Here is a 9,005-nt window from a genome sequence, read left to right as displayed (position 1 = left end):
ATGAGCCTGGTTATTTCCGGACGGGATACAAATGAAATAACTAGCTGAAAGGGAACTTTTGAAACTGTGGCACTGGTCCATTGAGAATGTTCTAAAAATAAATACAAATAATCTAAAGCTATTTTATTCAAAACTACATAAAAGCAGACACAAACAATACACGATTTATTACTCGGTGATACTTTTATTGAAATAGTTAACAAACACAGGATCCTTGGAGTAACATTTTCTACCAATATGACATGGATAGATCACATTGAAGCTTTAGCTAAGTCCTTATGATCGGCGACAGGAGCCTTGTCACGATGTCAACACATCCTTCCATATAATGCAAAACTTCATATTTATCATGCCCTATTCACTTCACACATAAATTACTGCACGCTCGTATGGGGCACGACCACAGCAGGAAATGTACACACCATCCTTGTTCTTAAAAAAAAAAAAAAAAGCGATTCGATATGTTGCTGATGTGCCAGGATTACACTCAACCGCACAATTGTACACTCAGTATGGTATAATAAGCGTAAAAATATATATTAATTTCGTTTATTGCAATCTTTTTTCTTGTCAAATGAAAGTTTCAGCTCCTTGTTGAAAATGACATCTGACTTATCGAAACAAATAAGTGAGCCTCGCACCCGCAGCTGTGACAGGTGGCTAGTGCCGCGCCGGCGCACTGAATACTTCTCGCAGTCACCGACATACAACGTACCTTTTATTCTAAACAAGTATCTAGAACAAAATATTTACTTTGATACATTTACTTGAAAAAAAAATGCGCGAATTTTTTTTTCGTAAAAAACAGATGATAATGCATTAGTCACTATCTTGTATATGGGAAAGTTTTAAAGTTGAAGCCTTTTTTTGTAATTTTTGCTAGAAAACAGGCCATGTGAGAAATTTGATCCATGTCATTTATAATTCCTTCAACGGTTCATAACCTTTATAGAGTCTTTTACATGTATCATGTTGAATTGTATACGTTCACAAGGTGTTTATGTGTACTAATACTGTTACGCGTCATATTTTTTTGTATTTTTTCACAATATGTTGCTGTCTGTATGGGCCCCCAGGCACTCTCAAGCTGTCAATGACAGCTTTTGCGCCCGGGGACCCCCAACACTGTGTTGGAAATAAAAATTGGATTGAATTGAATTGAATATGGGCGAAATTGCTAGCGCATGAGAAGAATTCTTTTAAACTGGATTATGCAAGCATATTTATGTTTTCCACATAAAAATTACATATGCTCTAAATCAGAACTTTTTCAAACCAAACCCGTACGCTTTTTATCACACGACGTTTTGCCTTGAACCAGCGTGAAAGCTTCGAAAACAAGTATGGGTCTCGCTTCATTCTACATCAGCAAAAAAGCAAAATCGAATACGTTTTTTATATCACATATGCTTCAGTAACTCATACTTCAAAAACACCTATTTCCATTTCGTACATTACATTTTTTCCTAGAACCGATAATTCGTCTCAAGTATGGCAATTCTGGTCTCAAACAAATTTATTCCTGTTTTCTCCCTCAAATTGTCCATTACAGAATAGAATGACTCGCCAGACGAGATCGTTTATAACAGAGACGACACTGAATTTAAAGAAACGTGCGAGCGTCTATGGCATAATAATTCAAAGCAAAACATCATTATGGTAAAATGGGTCGGGCTGATTGCGCATATATTTTATGTAGCGCCTATGATTATAAAATTAGAGTGATCATGTTGCTTTGTTGTAGCGAATGAGTTGACCGCCCAACATCTTTATCTAATGCGACCCCAAAAGACGCCCTTGATGTAATTAAATTTAGAAAAATGTGATCGTGACGACATGACACATAGTTTGGGTATTTTCACTAGGTTGGTTTCGTTTATTTACGAATTATCCAGCACAATATTTCATTCATATACGCAAATGTAACGTTAAAGTTTAGAAAACTGACAAGAACGGGTTCCTGTTCTAATTTTTAAAGAAGTAACAGAAATGTGTTACTTTCGAACCACTGGAACCTTGAACGGAAACTCCTTTTCAAGATTAAGAAGGTACCAGGAACTAGTTTTCGTTCCTGTTTTAGAGGACGAGGTACAAATGTGAGACGGAGAGGTAGAAAAGAGCAACACAGAATCAAAGCAGCGCTTGTCGTGTGTTGCTTGTTTCTAACCCTCTGTCCGCGCATTTTTCTTTAGACTGTTGTAATTGTATTAAGTTTAACGAATACCAGCCAGCCCAGCTCTCTACATTATTAAAGCTAGGCTTTTATTCGTACTCGTATTAATGGCACGCTGTGATATTCAACGAGAAGTCTCCGTCTTCTTAGGCGTCTTTTAAACGAACGAAGAATGCCGACGGTGCTCGTTGTAGAACATTGAGAAGCCATCTGTTGAAAAGAAAGTTGAATATAATAACTCATTTTTGGCGTGACCTATATAGTACATGGGATAAGGAACTCAGCTACTTTAAAACGTGTTAGTCCTTAAAATAAAATATAGACCTGTCACTCCCATCTAAAGCTACTCATATTGATTCTTTTTTTAATAATATAAAACCCATGCAATACATCGGAAGCTAACCACTTATTTCAAAGTTTGACACTGGGCCTAAGATAATGCGTTCCTTTTGTGTAAAAATATAAGGACACTCATATTTTTAATGTTAAAAGCAAAGCCCTCGTATCACATATTTGTACAGACCACGGTGTTGAGCAATGAAGAGGGTGGAGGGGCGCAATATGCTAACAATATTATCCAATTTTTTTATTTGTTGTATTTTTGAAGTTATTTCGAATAACAACCTCATATTTGGCTCCGAATTTTGACTCATAAACAAACAACATAACTCCGTTTCTCCCTTGTTTGCTCAAGTGGAGCGTTTAAGCAATACACGCGTAAATCTCCAACATACACAAGATATTTTTTGTACGCAAATGACAGGAGTGTATTTTTTCTCATTCAAACTTTATGAAGCTAGAAACTATGCCAAATGAGTGGTTAAATAATTTATCACTATGGTTACCGTCCCACAAACTTGAGTTGAGCACTGGCAAGACAATATATGCTATTTGTAAACCTAAAATCAACCTATGAACTATCGAATAAACGTAAAGTTTGAAAGCACAATTACGGGCAACGTTAGGTCGCATAAGTTTATTGATGTTTGGTTCGATGGAAGTTTAACGTGGTCTCGACGTATGGAACAACTTAATTTGCTCAGAGATTTCCCGATCTATCGGCTTTTTTAGTTGAGTCAGGTTACTCCTGCTTTGTTGGTAAAAACGTCAGTTATATTATGCATTGTTACACTCGCATCTTAACTACTGTGTATTAATTTGGGTAACAACAACAGCAACTAACCTTGAAATAGGTACTAGTCCTACAGCATTAAGCTATCCGGTACATAGATAATCTAGATAGTTACGCCCATACTGCTGCTTCTTTTCTGAAGCAAAATATTCTTTACATCCAACACCATTATGACATGAGAGTGGCTCTAAAAATTTACACAGAATTCAAAGACAGCGAGTTTCTATTTCTAGAAAATTACCCCACAGAAAACCAAAACCTATAACTTACGTCATGAAAAATATGTTCAAGAAAAAATTGGCACAAATTATGGGTCTCAAATTTTGAGTTACATAATTCCTAAATTTTTTTTTGATTGATTCCCGGAAGCTGTAAGTATTATTTCTAACTGTCAATCGCCTCTAAATTTTAACAACAAAATAAGGCTTTGCATTTTAGGTTTTCAGCAATAACTATCCTGATCCTTCTCATCCTTCCTTTTTTTTTCCTTTCGTTTTCCCTTTGTTTCGTATCATTTATGGCACATATTACTTCGATTTATGTTAAAATAACTATATATACGTACTTTTTTTTTTGTTTGGCATTAAGCTAATGGCACAAGTGCACCATTACTGGCATGTCTGTAATTATATCTGTTGTTGCTCTGCTGCTGCAGCGCTGTAGCGGGGATTCGAGCCTTGTCTGGCGGCTTTGGTCGCCTTTTGCTCCAGCATATCCAGACTTCTGATCTGGCCTTTAACCATCAGCTGCTTTCAACGGAAACTAGTAAAACATGATAATGTTAGCATAACTACTGTGTCTGGAACGTGTTACCGACTGGTGTGTTTTAGCTTCCTATACTGCCGATGTATCGAATGTAGTTTTGAAGTGACAACCAACTACTTCACAGAAGCCAGTTTGTTAGGCTGTTGGATGTGGCGATCCTGGCGGTTCGTACCAGATGTCTTGACAAAAGCTAGTTCTACCGAACACAAGTATCGCTGCTAATTTGGCGTTTCAATTCTTGCATGCCGAAACCTCCGTCGACAGTCGAGTCAGAAATCTTCGCGCAACACAGCTGGCGTCTGCGCATCCGCCACCGCTGCTTTGACACCGCTGGGAGTGCAGTCGGAAAGAGAATGTCACTTGGGTCACATCATCAAACGGAAGTGGAAGGATAACGTTTTAGGACGTTTAAAAAACACCAATGTGAGATGTGCTCCAAGCATCGGAGCATAACTCCTGTCCATACAGTTTATATTCTAACGATAACGAAGTTGCAGCAAATCTAGAATATCCTTTGGTTCAGGTTAGTACCGAACTGGATACAATCTAAACACATCATTCATTGCTGATCTTCACAAACACCACGAGCCTCACACTAGCTTTTAGCAGCAAGTTTGTAACTTGCATTTTGGTCTTTAAATTGGAGCAGCTAAATATATAAATATTGCTGCGATTGACTCTCATCATGCCGGCCATTTTGAACACGTTATAACCACACTCCGTCTCTATACACAAGCATCTCACCTTGAACAGTTAATTGCTTCTTGCAAACGTTAAATTGCAATTTAGCCGGTCATGAAGTTTCTGACCCAACCAACGCCGTATAGAATATATCGAATATCATTCGAGTTGTACTGGCGTGTGCAATTCTGTAAATCAGAAAAATAAAAATAAATATATAACAGGAGCTTTAAGTACTTTAAGTACATCAGTTCCACTTTATTACCAACCTTTCACGCAGTAACGAAAATTGTAGCGTGTTACCACGATTATGGAGTACCTCGTGACACGTGAAGAACGAAAATCTCATGTAACTTTTAGTCCTGTTGTTGTTTTTTAGCTTTTTTTTTTGCTTTCACGTATTACTGCTTTGCACTTTTGTTTTTTCTTGCAATATTATGTCAAATATTCGGTACGTAAATTCTCTCCTGCTGTGGGCAAGGCAGATGTTTGTCAACCAGGATTAGAGCTGTGTTTTAATTTCGGCCTTCCCTCTTGATTTAAAAAAATGTTAATGTTTATTTAATTGCAAGTAAAGTGTACTGTTTCATATATTTTGGTATTAGGTCGAATACAAACTAAACTAAGTCATTACTAGGAATAATATTAAATTAATCTGGGGTATTACCTATTCATTTATGCATTTCAATCTCCTCAACGCGTTTGGGATTAAAAGTCTTGGGAAGAGAAGCTAGAATAAAAAAAATATCTATTTAATAGGTTAGAAAAGAGTTTATTATTTCACTAAAATATGCAGGTTTTGTTATTTTTTTATTTTTGGAGAGGAGGCTAGTTTTAAACTAGCAACACAGGAAACAGTATATCTCTCGGATAACCTCATACACCACAGCGTACATCAGGTAGGGATGCAAAGTAATACACGAAAAATTCATGACCTTCATTCATAAAACAAAACAGTGAGTGTTTCCACTTATACAAAATTAAACAAAGTATTATTTTTTAACGAAAATGTCTTGATTGGTATATAATCGTATCGCCTTTCTAGTTGAGTTATTAAATTGAGCAGTTTTAACCAAACATGTAAGTTTGTTGGCAGCTCTCTGGTTATGAGTTTAAAAAAGAGGAAAAGAAGATCCTTGGTTGTTTACGCTAATACCTTGGCAACAACAATTTACACAAGAAAATCCTTAATAAGTATCGTCGGTGTTCCCGGCTCTCTTACTTGTGCCGCGTGCATGGCGGAGTTGGCAACACGTACGGCTAGCTTTTAAAGGAACTGGGTTCGAACCCCGCTCCACACGGTTCTTGCTCTTTTGTAATTCTGTACTCTTCTATAAAGTTCAAGCTTTCGTCAATCATCGTGTGTTCTGGTCAGGAACACTCCTCAAATTACCGCGTGTAGAAAAGTAGCAGTAACGGTCTTCTTCAGGACACTTGCCCTTCCGTCGCCTTCGCCGCAAGTTCGATATATACTGGTTTAGTTAACAGGCATAAGTTCGCCTTCTTAAACCATTATTTTCAGTTTAACCTCCATGTGATATATTTTATTTATTAGTGACATTCTGGTGGAGATGCGTGGTAACCTTTAGGAACCACCGAAGCTGCAATGAAGAAGTCCCCGGAAACCACTGGGTGAGGACTACGAACGCAAGTGGACAAAGACGAGAAGACCGACAAAACAACGACCACGACAAGGTGCGCCAAACGACAACGAGCTGTGACGAACGACGACGACCTACGACGACGCCCTACGACGGCGATGTGTGACGAAAATCTATGGCGAATACCTACTACGATACCTACCCCAAAATCCTACGTCAAAAATTAACGATGTAAACCAACCAAGGAAACCTAGGCCAAAAACCAACTAAAAATACCAACCACCACAAGCTACGACGAAAACCTACACTCTTCATGAAGAATGGCCGATATAGTCCTCCCTAAAGGAAGGAAAGGTCGTGTAACCTATGCTCTTTCAGAAAGGCAGAAACTTTCGTTCTTGCAAACCGGAAAGCAAAGTTCCCCATTCGTCTGCAACTTATTTTGGTGGCCACTCCTCGAGCTTAACAAGGCTTAACGAGGACACTAAGTCTATTTTCGCCATTTAAAAGAAACCCGGACACTATTGAACAGCAAATAGCAGAATCCTTAGACAGGAAATATCTTCCACTATACTGGCGGTCCCCCATGCGCTCCCGATATGACAGGTTCAAGCAGAGTAATTAGCTCGCAGTGCGAAGTAGATTATGAAATCGAAGAAATCGTGCGTGTTGACTCTAAGGCTCGTGCTAAACACGACCAAAAAGTCCTCGGGAGCGGATAAAGCATCTTCAGGATACTGAAAATGTAACACTTGCGGCTAGGCGCTCTATGTCGTATAAAGAAGACGAAGTCTGGCGGCTTTTAAGACTGTGAGCCGGCTGGGCCACGCGCGAGGTTCCGAGGTGCCCGTGACTTTTAGATACGCCTAAGGTTCGATAAAAGACTCACGGGTGTTGGTTTGTGGCTCCGGGCTCCGACCTTTCTCTCGCCTCAAAACACGACATGGTGGCAGCGGTGGAATCATGAAAGATCCTTCATCGTCTCTCAGGATCTGAGAAGCCGCACCAAACTCTGCAGTTCGACCGAACGGCCAGCACAGAAGATTCGAGCCGCTGCTAGATCTACGCCATGACTAGCAACGCAGATGGTTCGGGAGCTTCAATCTCCCAGGCCAGCGGAGGACCTTTCTTCTTCGACCCCTTCGCGGTGGAGCTACCGGAGAAGCTGGATTTCAGGAATCCGAGCGACTGGAAGCGATGGATCACCCAGTGGGTCTGCTACCGGATCATCTCGGGGCTTCACCTCGGTGACGCTGCGACTCAGGTGAACACCCTCATCCATGCGATGGGCAGAGAGGCAGAGGATGTCCTTTCTTTGCTAGAGATGACACAAGATGAGCTGAACAACTACGACATAGTAAAGGCTAAGTTCGACGCGCACTTCACTCTGCGGGTGAACGTCATCTTCGAGAGAGCGAAGTTCAATTTTAGAAAGCAAGAGCTGGACGAGCCCGTGGAGGTCTTTATCACGGCATTGCATAGATTGGCGGATCCCTGTGATTACGGCCCTTTACGGGACGATCTCATACGGTATCGCATTGTCGTCGGACTCCTGGACAGGAAATTAAGCGAAACACTCCAGCTCGATGCTAAACTTACACTGCAGCGCGCGACTACGGCAGCTCGATCATCAGAGACGGTGAAGCGCCAACAGACTGAGCTACGCAGCACAAAGACAGACGGCGACGTTCTTGAAGAACTCAGAAGACAGCCAAAAACAAAAGGCGAGAACAAGGACTTTCGACGTCCGAACACGTTGTCTCTTCAAGCCCTGTCTAATAACTCGCCATGGACGTGCCGATGGTGTGGCAGTTCACGGAAACACGCCAAGTCTTAATGTGCCGCAGAAGACAAGAAGTGCAACGCCTGCAAGAAGCTAGACCACTTTGAGAGCGTCTGTTTATTCAAACACGCTCTAGAAACTCTCAGATGACAAGAGCACAGACAAGGACTGATCGAAGTCTTCCTGGGCGAGCTGGTACGCTCAAGCAACGGGGACGCCTGGTACACTACAGCTAAACTAAACAACTAGGAGATCACATTCGAGGTGGACACGGTGGCGGATGTCACAGCTATTCCTCCCAGTATGTGCGACACGACAACGTTGACAACATTCCAGACAACAGGGACGGATCTTTATGGAGCAGGCCACACTCCGCTGAACACGCTAGGCAAGTTCACGGCGACGGTAACCTGGAACGGCCGCACTACTAGAGAAATCATCTATGTGTCCGACCAGCTAAAACACCCTCTGCTGGGGCGGCCTGCAATTCAAGCCCTTCAGGTGCTACTTAGCTTGAACGAAGTCAAAGCCGAAAGCAAGCCCGAGTATGACCACCTACAAAAAAAGTACCCCTCGCGTTTCCAAGGACTGGGGAAAATGAACGTGGAGTACAAGACCGCGCTTCACCCTGATGCGAGACCATTCGCAATCACATACCCGAGACGGGTACTCTGCTACCCAGCGTTCAACAGGAATTGCAACGAATGTAAGACATGGACGTTATTGAAAGAGTCGACCACGCCACAGCATGGTGCGCAGCAATGGTGCTGGCCAAAAAGCAAGACAGTTCTCTTCGCATCTGCGTGGACTATACACAGCTAAACCTGCTACTGGTGCGGGAGCGGATCATCATGCCAACCGTAGAGGAGA

At 41.3% G+C, this 9,005-nt stretch overlaps 1 pseudogene; it reads left to right on the top strand.

Moving 5' to 3' along the window:
- Window positions 1-210: 210 nt before the first annotated feature.
- On the top strand, window positions 211-771 carry LOC115325972 (annotated as a pseudogene).
- The last annotated feature ends 8,234 nt before the right edge of the window (window positions 772-9,005 follow it).

This window comes from Ixodes scapularis, unplaced genomic scaffold (assembly GCF_016920785.2).
Source record: "Ixodes scapularis isolate PalLabHiFi unplaced genomic scaffold, ASM1692078v2 PGA_scaffold13__105_contigs__length_92229423, whole genome shotgun sequence".
In the NCBI taxonomy this organism is placed as follows: Eukaryota; Metazoa; Arthropoda; class Arachnida; order Ixodida; family Ixodidae; genus Ixodes; species Ixodes scapularis.
The sequence above is the reverse complement of the archived record's forward strand: the minus strand, read 5'-3'. Positions and strand labels throughout refer to the sequence as shown.